This window comes from Culex quinquefasciatus, chromosome 2 (assembly GCF_015732765.1).
Source record: "Culex quinquefasciatus strain JHB chromosome 2, VPISU_Cqui_1.0_pri_paternal, whole genome shotgun sequence".
Taxonomy (NCBI): Eukaryota; Metazoa; Arthropoda; class Insecta; order Diptera; family Culicidae; genus Culex; species Culex quinquefasciatus.
In genome coordinates, this window is record NC_051862.1 from 185,677,642 (window position 1) to 185,691,065 (window position 13,424).

At 32.4% G+C, this 13,424-nt stretch overlaps 1 long non-coding RNA gene across 1 annotated transcript in view; it reads left to right on the forward strand.

Annotated features, from left to right (window-relative positions):
* The first annotated feature begins 382 nt into the window (after positions 1-382).
* LOC119766851 overlaps positions 383-13,424 on the forward strand; it is a 32,523-nt gene continuing 19,481 nt past the window's right edge. The window contains exon 1 of the long non-coding RNA XR_005277178.1: positions 383-422. This is a non-coding gene — a long non-coding RNA (uncharacterized LOC119766851). The remainder of the gene's footprint in view (positions 423-13,424) is intronic.

Consider the following 13,424-nt stretch of genomic DNA (forward strand, 5'->3'; position numbering starts at 1 on the left):
ATATTTAAAACACTGTGAATCAGTGAACTCAAATTTAAAAATTTTCACTAATAAGCCAAATTATTGCTGAAATATACCGAACACAAATTTTAATGCTTTTAAACTCTTGTCGATTATTATGTATTGAACTATTAATGTATTTCTACAAAAAAGTATATTTCCGGGCCAAAATTTGATTTTTTTTTCAATTTCGGGAATTCCCGGGACAAATTATAAAAATTCAGAAATTCCCGGTTTTGGAAAAATCCCGGGATTTTTGTCCCGGGAATTACCGGGATGGACGCACTAAAAAAATATCTTAATTCTTTTTTTCAAACTATTCTATGAAAAAGGCATTTCTATTCTAATTCCAATCATATTTACATGTTCCCTTTTTCTTTTCAGGTTTGTTTATTTGAAATTATGACCATTGAAATCAGCTGGTAAGATGTTTATGAGAAAATGTGTGATGTATTTTATTTTTTTTGTTGGTTTAACTAGGCAAAATAGATTAACATAACAAAACATCTTTAATGCATTGAATTTTTTTTTAAATAATAATTTTGCTGATATGCTTACTTTTTGAAGCACCTTCTTGACTTTCATTTAAATGTACTAAATAATTCAAATCAGAAAACATCGCTGGAAAATTTATTTTTAATTCTTGTTTTAAAAATAATTTATAATTCTCCATATATTTAAAGTGGGCTTAAATTGTATTATTTGAACTCATTTGGTTTTATTCATGTATGAGAAAGCAAAAAAAAACATGGCAATAAACATTTATTATGAAAATATAATAGTCTTATAGGTGAGAAACACCACGATGACTTTTTTGTTTTAACATTAAAGTTTGCAAAATATTGTTGATTAAAATATGTAGGCTTTTGTTCAGTTGGAAAATAGAAAAAAATAGTCCAAATTTACTCATAAACGTTGCAATTATTATTACTTTTCTTATTGTTTGGTAATTAAAATTGAGTTCTTTATTTTTTAATAATATTTTTATTTTGAGATATTAATATGCGTAAAAAAAATGTTATTTTTAGGTCACTATTGAAAATTATATTTGAATATTTTGTTTCCCCCCTTCAAAATATTTCCAAAAAAGCGGGAACCATAATAGTTTCAATTTTTTTTTTATTTCAATGTATGCAAATTGTCAGTTTTTGCATGAATAGTGAAAGGCATTACTTTTACTTTAGCATTTATTTTCGATAGGGGCACTTTGAAGCATTAACACATTTTTACATTTTTATACATTTGAGAGCAAAGATTTTAAAAAAATATTTCAAAAAGGTTTTTCCATAAAATCTATAAAAATAATCAAATTATCGACAGTAGCATTACCATTACAATGTGTAAAGCATTTTTTGCTTCAAAATTCAAAAAAGTTGCTTGGAATCAGATTTTGCTAATAAAAAAATAAGGATCACTTATGCATTGTGCAATGGGAATATTGTTCTGTTTTGTTTAAAAAATGTCAATTTTGACATTAAATATAAAAACAAATGAACTTTCCACACCTGATGAAGCAAAAGTAGAGAACACAAAGACGCACTTTACTTGTTTTTTTTTTTGCACAAAAAAAGCAAAAAAAAAAATCAAGAACACCCCATTCAATTTAATTATACACAACATTCCGCTTTCATTTCACTCTGCGCCTGGAAAGGTATTAAAAAATAAAAAATAATGGCCATGCCAAGTCCCATCCAACGTCCAACGATGGGTTGAGAGGGGGAGGGAGGGTGCCTGAATGAATAAAAAATAAACGTCGGGACGCTCTTGCTACTTCACCCACCCTCGCAGAAGAAATCGCCACCACCAAATGAAGCACCGCTTGGTGGGGAAACGACGAGCGACCGGTGACTTTTCCTAGGAGCTTCCGTTTGCATTTTCCTACCCACCCCTCTCGACCTCACAGGAGGGAAAAAACCGCCCGGAAACGAGCCACAAGCGCAGCGTCCGTGAAGAAAAACAATTAAACGGCTTTTCCAAAGTGGGACGGGGGTGGAAAGGGGGCTTTCTTCGCGGAAAATGAAGGAAAATTACGACTTTTCCTGGTGTTCTTTATAATGAAATCGCGTTACTGGCATTAGTAGCCGTTTCACGCTTGGCGTAGAGGAAAAATAATTATGCACCGTCGACGGTGGAGATTTTCTATGGAAAATTACGCTAATTAAGTGTAATTTTCGCCGAGGAAAATGAGTTTTCTTGGCGGAATAGCGGCAGGTGCAGTGAATTACGGTTGGAAACGGGGCGTGATAATGAGCAGTTAAGAAGTTGCTGATTTGAAAAGATTTTTTAAATGAACCACGTGATTGCTAATTAGGTTTTCTGTTTATTTCGGAATAAATTTCGGAATTTTGAAAGACAAACTTAAACTAAAGTCAACTCAAGACAAGATTAATAACCTCACTTCTAGACTAAAGTGATAGGGTTCACAACTCGTCTCTCTCAGCGTTCAATCAAGTGTGACAACATTTACTGATCGGAAACCGCATACACACACACTTACACATTCTCTGTACACACTTATACAATGACTTTCCAGCACCAATTGCAAGAGGAAAAAATAAGAAGAAAAAGAAAAAAAACCCTTTCTTCTTTGACTTAGTCTTGAAACCACGACGACAGTGTCGGTGATAATGGTGTGGTACGCGTTTGTAAGTTTGTGTGTGCTTTTCCTCCGAAATGAAGGATTGATTCGGCTGTTATGTACTGATGGGTGAAGGATTGGGAATCAATCCTCGATGAAGGTGGTTACGGGTGGAGGGTGGTTTGGAAAAAGACAAAATGTCTTTCCAATATACATAAAAGTGCGAATGGGAGTAACGAGATTGTCCCCATGTGGGAAGTTGACTTTAATCTTTTCTATTGAACGTTTTGGATGTTACTGAGCTGAATGCTGTGAAAATAAACCAAATCAAATTTGTAAATCCTGAAAAAATTGGTTTAGTTTAAAAAAAGGCATGAGAAAAAATAGATTTCGTGGTAACTTATTTTCTTTTAAAAATGCGTTTCTCTAAAAACTTATAAATCGCTGTGAAAAAAGTTTACTATTCACTAGTAAAACATATTGCAATTTAATAATTTCAAGTATTTTTGAAAATCTTTTATGTAACGAATTTTATCGAAGCATCTTAAAAAACAAGAGTAAATTTATTTTAGAAATCTTTTCAAAATATTGATTCATCATTTCAGATACCAGTTTTTTAAACATTCAATAAATAGTATCGAGCAGTTCTCTAGGATTTCGGTCATTCGATTTTTTTTGTATTTTTTAATCCGACTGAAACTTTTTTGGTGCCTTCGGTATGCCCAAAGAAGCCATTTTGCATCATTAGTTTGTCCATATAATTTTCCATACAAATTCGGCAGCTGTCCATACAAAAATGATGTATGAAAATTCAAAAATCTGTATCTTTTGAAGGAATTTTTTGATCGATTTGGTGTCTTCGGCAAAGTTGTAGGTATGGATACGGACTACACTGGAAAAAAATAATACACGGTAAAAAAAATTTGGTGATTTTTTTATTTAACTTTTTATCACTAAAACTTGATTTACAAAAAAACACTATTTTTAATTTTTTTTATTTTTTGATATGTTTTAGAAGGCATAAAATGCCAACTTTTCAGAAATTTCCAGGTTGTGCAAAAAATCACTGACCGAGTTATGAATTTTTTAATCAATACTGATTTTTTCAAAAAATCGAAATTTTGGTCGTAAAAATTTTTCAACTTCATTTTTCGATGTAAAATCAAATTTGTAATCAAAAAGTACTTTACTGAAATTTTGATAAAGTGCACCGTTTTCAAGTTATAGCTAACATTTCACAAAGGCCAAACATTCAATATTACGCCCTTTTAAAATGTTTGTCTTGATTTGAAAATTCCAAAAATATTTTTTTCGAAAAGATCGGAAAATTTCACAATTGTTTCATATATTAACATTGAAAATCGGACCATTAGTTGCTGAGATATTGACGATAGAAAATGGTAGGTTGTTTGGGTGAAACTTAGAAAACATCAATTTTCCTGTTTTTAAACCTTTGCATTGCAATATCTCAGCAACTAAAGGTCGTATCAACATAGTCCGAATAAGCAAAATATAGAGAATTTTCTCAGCTTTTCAAAAATATTTTTTTCAAAACTGGGCAAACATGTGCACTAATTTAAAAAAATGAAAAACTGCGACTATTTTCAAAAAAGTCACTTAAATATGGCTATAACTTGAAAACGGTGCACTTTATCAAAATTTCAGTAAAGTACTTTTTGATTACAAATTTGATTTTACATCGAAAAATGAAGTTGAAAAATTTTTACGACCAAAATTTCGATTTTTTGAAAAAATCAGTATTGATTAAAAAATTCATAACTCGGTCAGTGATTTTTTGCACAACCTGGAAATTTCTGAAAAGTTGGCATTTTATGCCTTCTAAAACATATCAAAAAATAAAAAAAATTAAAAATAGTGTTTTTTTGTAAATCAAGTTTTAGTGATAAAAAGTTAAATAAAAAAATCACCAAATTTTTTTTACCGTGTATTATTTTTTTCCAGTGTAGTCCGTATCCATACCTACAACTTTGCCGAAGACACCAAATCGATCAAAAAATTCCTTCAAAAGATACAGATTTTTGAATTTTCATACATCATTTTTGTATGGACAGCTGCCGAATTTGTATGGAAAATTATATGGACAAACTAATGATGCAAAATGGCTTCTTTGGGCATACCGAAGGCACCAAAAAAGTTTCAGCCGGATTAAAAAATACAAAAATTAAAATTGAAGAAAAAAGACCGATTTCGTAGAGAATTGCTCTATCAACAAAACAGTATGATCTTACAAAAAATAGCTTCGCAAATTTAAAATAAAAAAAAATCTTAATCTTAATCTTAAATCCTTCATGTCGTTTGAATTCGTTCTAAGGAATCTTAAGCTGTTAAATGTTGGTTCACGTTTTAATGACAGTTTTAATTTAATTAACAACAAAAATGAAATAATCATTAGACGAATCATTAGACGAAAAAAAAAATCAACAGCATCTAATTTTAATAATTGTTTTCCTAAAAAAACATTTTCTAACTCATGATCAAATTAAACAACTCCAATTTTAAACGATCCGTATAAGCCTATATGTTAAACTGTCAGATGAACAAAAATCCCCACCCTCCTCCTCTCAAAAGTTCTTTGAAAAATTAGAGGGCAAAGCAAAATAAATATTGAGCAGTTCTCTTCGAAATCAATCTTATTTTTAATAATAATTTTTGTACTTTTTAATCCAGCTGAAACTTTAATGGTGCTTTCGGTATGCCCAAAGAAGGCCAAAAGAGGGCCAAAAATTCAATACGCCCTTTTGAAATGTTAGTCTTGATTTGAAAATATTGTTTTCGAAAAGATCGGAAAATTTCATGAATATTTCATATTTTAACATTGTAAATCGGACCAATAGCTACTGAGATATCGATGTTAGAAAATGGTGGGTTGTTTGGGTGAAACTTAGAAAACATCAATTTTTTCAACCTTTGCATGGCAAAATCTCAGCAACTTAAGGTCGTATCAACAAAGTTCAAAAACGCAAAATATAGAGAATTTCTTTTCAGCTTTTCAAAAATATGTTTTTCAAAAGTGGGCAAACACAGTCGTAAAACAAAAATGAAAAACTGTGAATATTTTCAAAAAATTACCTAAATATGGCTAGAAGCCGTTGCAATTATTTTCCCTTCAAAATTGGTCCGAAAAATCAGGGAGCAAAAATATATTTTTACAAAAAAAATATCAAAATTTAAATGGAAATAGAAGTCTGATCAACTAAGAACAATCTTTAATGCCTTTTTCTGCATTGATAATCATATTTAACATGTTTGGACTCGTTCAAAAATATTTTGAACTTTTATGAAATTAAAATGTCAGTATTTAGAAATTTTGGAAATCAATGTTTGCAAAACAACTGAACAGGTGTATAATGCATTTTAAAACACTTCATTCAAATGTTGACACCGTGGCCTGTAATTTAAATTTTTAGCTTTTTTTTATTTTTATTTTTTTGCCGCCCGCTCGACTTTAATCAGAGTCGAGGGACATAAATTTCAAAAAAAAATTTGCAGCGCCCTACTTGAAAACGGTGCACTTTATCAAAATTTCACTCATGTACTTTTTGATTGCAAATTTGATTTAACATCGAAAAATGAAGTTAAAAAGGTTGGCGACCAATATTTCGATTTTTTGAAAAAATGTTTTGATTCAAAAATCCATCCACTCGTTCAAAGATTTTTTGCACAACCTGGAAATTTCTGAAAAGTTGGCATTTGATGTTCCCTAAAACATATCAAAAAATAAAAAAAATTAAAAATAGTGTTTTTTGCAAATCAAATTTTTGTGACAAAAAGTTTACCGTGTATCATTTTTTCAGTGTAGTCCAGGCCTGCTCAATGTCTGGCCCGGGACGACTTTTCAAAATAGTTCCATGACGGGCCCCTAACGCAGATGATGAAATATGAAATAAAAAAAATTGAGTGTCTAAATAAAAAATAAATAAATTTAAGATCATTTGCGATAAAATGTTGTGAATTCAACTATTATTTTGATATGGCTTTGTAATTTAAAAATGTTTTTTTCTTTCGAATGCAATTTTTCTATGTTTTTTTTATTGAAAGTTTCAGAATCAATTAATAAATTGTAAAATGGCGCAAGATAACGAAATCACCCATTTCGTGAAAATGTAAAATGAAAAAAAAACTTGGATCGCTGTCTAAAAATGCACAATAAGACAATAAATTAAATATTTGACATGTTTACTGTTTACTAAAAATTGAAGCTTTTCTTTTTTGAGGAACTTGATTTAAATTGATTTTATCAATAAGTTAGTTAGGCCGATGCAAATATTTAAAAAAGTTTTTGTCCCTCGGCCTTGGCCGAGGTCAAGGGGGGTGCAAAAAAATAAAAAAATATAAAAATTTAAATAACAAGCCATAGTCTTCACATTTAAATGAAAAAAGTGTTTTAAAATGCATTTTACACTAGTCCAGTTGTTTTGCAATCTCTAGTTTTCAAAAAATCTAAGATCTGACAAAAATAAAAATTGTATCGAAAATAAAGATTTTGCATCAAAATTTTCAACAAAATTTAAGATTTTTTAATAAACCCAAACATGCTAAAAATGATTTTAAACGCAGAAGAATGTATTTTAGTTTGATTTCAGCTGGTTGCACTTGAATTTTCATTGAAATTTTGAAGTTTATTGTAAACAAATTTTTTTGCCCCCTGATTTTTCGGGCCAATTTTGAAAGGGGGTGACAAAAACTTTTTAAAATATTTGTACTAGCCTTATTTAAAAAAATATTTTTTTAGTAAAACTTCACAGTGATAAAGTTTTGTTTGAAAAAGCTTATAGAAAGCAATGCAGTCTTACTGAAAATAAATATTGCTGCAAAAATTTCTAGAATTTCAAAAACAGTCCAAAATAAGTAAAGAAATCAGCGAGCAAAAATTTATTTTTTCATAATCAATTACACAAACAATTTTAAACAAGAATAAACCAAATAAATATATTTTGGAAACTTATCTTTATTAATCTTTCTAAAATCAAGGTAATGACCCAAGTAACATTTTTTCAGGAGTTCTACAAGAGCTCTTCAAGATAGCTACAGCATAGCAGTTTGGACCGCGGTAGGATAACATTCTCTTCAAAACTTCTTCAGGAGTTTGGAAGAGAACTTGAAGAGAGTTTTATCCTACCGCGGTCCAAACTGCTATGCTGTAGCTATCTTGAAGAACTCTTGTAGAACTGCTGGGAAAAAATGTTACTTGGGGAACTAACACTAGTTTATTTATTTATAGATGAAAATAAAAAAACAATTCAAAAAACCTCTAAACTTGAACGAACCTTAAATTTAAATAAAAGTTTACAATTTCTACTTTTATCAAACTTTTGTTCCAGCCCGCCACTGGTTCAGAAAAATCAGATCTGGCTCGCAGGGCCAAAAGGTTGGGCACCCCGGGTGTAGTCCTTATCTATACCTACAACTTTGCGGAAGACACCAAATTGATCAAAAAATTCCTTCAAAAGATACAGATTTTTTTAATTTTCATACATAATTTTTGTATGGACAGCTGCCAAATTTGTATGGAAAATTATATGGACAAACTAATGATGCAAAATGGCTTCTTTGGGCATACTGTAAGCACCAAAAAATAAAATTATATAAACTTGTACAATCGGTTGTAAACTGTTAAGGATGCATTGAATCTCGCTTTATTCTTTATTTTTAATGAAATAACAATAGCGTTTATTTAAAAAAAATAATACCGTCATTCGGAAAATGTCGTGAAACTTAGGGAATGAAATCGCTCATATTTTTAAAATTTGTTACAGTGGCCTAACTGTAAAGAAATTTGTGGTAATTTTTGCCTTATTTCTTTATTAATTTGGCTTGAAATTTGACAATTTGTTTTTATTACGTTCTATGTCTACGAAAGAATTGCAACTAAAATTGTTACAGGAATGGGTTAGTATATGCATCGCATTTGGAAGAAGAAGAAAATAAGTTCCATGGTTATTATTCCATGATATTTAATTGGGCTATAAAACTAATTGCAATGCTTTTAACCATATGTAAAGTTTCTCACCACTACGTATCATGTGTTCATACCAAACCACTAGGAAAAGCAAAACCAATTAAAAGCTCGCTTCTACCCGCCATCACTCACCGATAACTAATCGATATCCTGTGGATACGTTTCCCCACTCCTCAATAGCTTAATTGCAGGAAATCAACTCACGACAACATCAACGGCCATCCTACCGGCACCCACTTCCGGTGAGCAACAACGGTTACCCTCATTTCCCGACTCCGTGATTAATCGCTAGCTCGTAAATCTTTGCGGCAACCTTTGCGCTTGGCTTTTTTTAATCCTTCAGCCACCTTTTCTGGTGGTGGAACTTTTCCAGTATGAGTGGACTTCTTTTTTTTAGGAGTCGCTTAAACATTTTATATCCTTGCGATCCTTTCCTCTCAGGATCCTTCTTCTTCTTCACCAAGATGTCAGCTGGCCCCGAACATCGTTACTTTTGCCTTTGTCGTCGTCGATACTTCATTTTACGTCCTTTTCCGTTAAACTATCCCCCCTCCCACCAGAAAGTCCTTTCCCCACTCTCCGATGGAAAAGATTTATTCAATTTAATTTTACAACCACTCCGGAACGTATCGAAAGGACCTTCCCGCTCTCCCAAGCTCGTGTATCCTTTCCTTTTCGTTTTTTCCTGGCACACAAATTCGCACACACACACACGCGCTGTATCGATTCGTGGAAATTTAATTCTTATTATTTTACTTTGCTCCCCGAAAAAAAACCTCCCAAAAGCATACATATGCATTTTCGAACTTTGTCTTTTTCTTTTCCTTGGAATTGCTCTGTTTTCGGCACAAACTCCACACTCGAATACAGTCTCGCAAAGAAGCTCCGTGATTTCGCTCGAATTCAATTAATTTTACTTTGCGTTCGTCGTCGGATTTCCAATGGTTTCAGGATATTTTCCGACTCGTACTTTTTTTTTGTTAGAAAAAGTCCCGACAGGGGTAAAAGGATTCTTGGCTCATCTCCCAGAACACAGACGAACACACATACAGTTACAGACAAAAAAGGAAAGCAACAAAAAGTACACACATGATCACTTTCCATCCGGTGACTGTGTGTGTGTTTGTTCGTTTGTATCGAACCAGTACGTGCCATTATGCTCAAAACGGAATCTACAGTCACAGTGCTATTGTGCTTTCCACTCCAATGTGGGATTGCTGGCTGTGTGTGTTTGCATATGTAGATTATATGCTGGTCTTCTGTAGGAGTTTGGCTTCCGAGGAAAACGCCATTTACGGTGGAGAAGCAAAGAAAGTAAGTGCCGAAAGATAGCATTCGAGCAGTCGACTGGAGGGGAAGAACAAAGGAAATTAGAATAAAGTATTGAATTTTAAACTTGAAAACATGTGTAAAAATTCTGTTGAATGGTCAGAAAAAAATTTTGCAATTTTTTCGTGAGATTTCGTACTTTTCCTGTTTTTTGAACGACGAAATGGCCGACTTTTCTTTATCAAAACTGCATCGAAAAGTAATACTTTTCGATAGAAGAGCTGAAAAGTTACACCCACTGAAATGGGTGCTTAAAAGTTGAATTTTTCAACACATGTTTTCAAAAGTTATACTTTTTAATATGGTTTTGATTTTTACGGTGAATTGACTTGAAATTTCATTAATAAATGTTTTTGGGATTTCAAAAATGTGTATGCAACTCGATGCAACGATGCAACCCTTGATTTTTTCAGCACTTGTAATTTTTATCTAGCTCGGTTTACCTCGTTGGATAAATGTACGATTCGTACAAAAAAATATTTTTTGCAATTCCGTAGTGAAAAAACTTATTTTTCCTGTCATTCTTGAACGACGAAAGAGCCTACTTTTCTGTACCAAAAAAAACAGAATCGAATAGCAACACTTTTCAAAATAAATGCTGAAAAGTTCTACTTTTCAGCACTCAAATGGGTGCTGAAAAGTTGAACTTTTCAGCACTTGTTTCGAAAAGTAGCACTTTCAACATTTTTTGATTAAAACGATTTATTGACAAAAAAAAAATGAAAATTTGACATAAAATTTCACTCAGTGTCTGTTTTTTGGAATTGCAAAAAATGTTGTATGGAACTCGTTGCAAAACTTGATTTTTTCAGCACTCGGTGAACCTCGTTGGATAAATGTACGACTCGTGCTGAAAAAATCCTCTTTTTGCAACTTGTTGCATAAACTACTATTTATTTTACAAGTTGTTGTATAAATTACTATTTCAAAATATGTCGATTAACCCTTAACAACCCAACCCCATCTTTAGACAGGCTTCGATCTTAAAATTTGCCAAAAATCAAATTTTCAGCCAATTTTACATTTTAAAAAATTGAAAAGAAGAACTATTGAAATTTAATAATATTTTAGGGTTGGAAGTTTGACTTGTTCTATGTTACCTTACCAATGTTTAAAAAATGACATGTATAAACAGGAAAAATCAATAAGGCAATAGGTAATAATAGGAGGTTGTAAAATAGGCCAAAATTATCATAAACAAACATAAACTGAACAAGATAAAAGCAAATTAAATTACTAAAAATAAAACAAGAAAAGTTTTTCGTGGAATAAAAGTTGCTCAAAATTAACACCTTGAAACGGGATAAATAAAATAATTGAAAAAATTGGGCAGTAGAGGGTTAATATTACTGACAATATAAAACATTTTTCCATCATTTTTTCTATCATAATTAAATATGTTACTGAAGCCAAATACGAAAAATCGAGAAATTAACAGGTTAACAGAATGATGTTGTATGAACAGTTGAATGATAAAATAAACTGATATAAATAACTGTTTGGTATGTCTTTTATCATTTGAGTAATTCTCCGCCAACTCACACATCAGTTGCCCCGACCTCTCTTCGATTTGCGTGAAACTTTGTCCTAAGGGGTAACTTTTGTCCCTGATCACGAATCTGAGCTCCTTTTTTAATATCTCCTGACCAAGAGTCGAAACGACCCCTTCCATTTTGAACATGCGAAAAAAGGTGTTTTTTCAATAATTTGCAGCCTGAAACGGTAATGAGATAGAAATTTGGTGTCAAAGGGACTTTATGTAAAATTAGACGCCCGATTTGATGACGTACTCAAAATTCCAAAAAAAAGTATTTTTCATCGAAAAAAAACACTAGAAAAGTTTTAAAACCTCTGTCATTTTCCGTTACTCAACTGTTAACATTTTTGGAACTTATCATTTAAAGGGAAATTTAATGTACTTTTCGAATCTACATTGACCCAGAAGGGTATTTTTTTCATTTAGAACAAAAATTTTCATTTTAAAATTTCGTGTTTTTTCAACTTTGCAGGGTTATTTTTTAAATAGTAACAATGTTTTACAAATTTGTAGAGCAGACAACTACAAAATTTTTGATACATAAACATAATGGGTTTGTTTATAAACGTCACGAATTATCGTGATTTTACTTTAAGAAGTTTTGAAATTGTTGGTCGTCGTTGGATTTTCGGAAATCTGAGTACGCCATGAAATCGGTCCAATTTCACATAAAAGTCCCTTTGACACAAAATTTCTACCTCATCACCGTTTCAGACTGCAAATTTTTGAAAAACACTCTTTTTTCGCATGTTCAAAAATGGAAGAGGTCGTACCGCCCCTTCGTCCCAAGATATCAAAAAACGGAACTCGGATTCGTGATCAGGGACATAAGTTATCCCTTAGGACAAAGTTTCACGCAAATCAAAGAGGGGTCGGGGCAACTTTTCCCGATTTCGTGTGAGTTGGTAGAGAATTACTCATTTAACAAAACTGTTGACATTAGTCTGTAGGCTGTCGATAGCACACCTGGACATTCTATTATAAATTTATATAATCAAAATAACGGTTTACAATTGGCAAAAGCTTCTACGTACAAAAAAAAAATTATCACAAAACTTTAAAAAACCAACTCAAAATTGTTCTTTAAAAAAAACGTTCATTATGAATCCTAAACAAGTAAGATTTCCAATTTTTATCCAAATTAGACTACTTCAAAGAGTTTCGCAAATTTCACGAAAATTGTGTAAACAATTAATTTTAAAACAGCGTTATCTCTGGAACCACACTTGCTCACTTTGAAGAAATCGGAAGAAAATGTTTCTTGAAAAATGCATCAGTGAAATATAAAATCATAAGTCTATTCAAATTGGCTTCCAAAACTCAGTAATTCCCTCGACTACGAAATGCCAAGTGCTAATCCATCCCGGGAAGACCTCCATCACCACTTACTATCTGCAACGTTCCAACGCGTTCACTTTTCACACAAATGCAGAGTCCTGGCGGCGGCCATTCCGCCGGAGAGGGCTCAGAAAAGTCCATTCAAATTTCATAAGCTTATGAATACAGCAGCACCGGGGCGAACCGGGCCACCAAAGGCGAATGGGTATAATTGAAAATGTTGAAAGTTTTCATATTCATCAATAGATTAAATATGAATGAGGTGAAGCCGACCGACCGACAGAGTGCGGGGGCGTCGTCGTTGGAGCTTTTATTCGGGGCACTCCAAATGCTGGCCCCCGGAAGCCTCCGAAGGTTCTCTGTGCGAATTAAGGCTTACTGTGGTTCTTGGCAGCTACTGTTTACCGAGGACCAAGTGTCGGATTGTGGGTCGCGGCGTCCAAATTTGAAGCATTTTTTGGAAATCGTGGGAATATTCATAAAAGTTTAGCGTTGTGATGAAATGGCTCTGTAAGCTTGTACAAGAAATTTCAGACTTTTTAAAGATAAAGTTCTCGATTGACCCACCGTGCTCGCTTCCAGGCCAGTGCCAAAAAGACCATACAATATGGAAATATAATTTTGCTTCCATCCCGAAAAATAGTGCATTTTATTACCTTCTG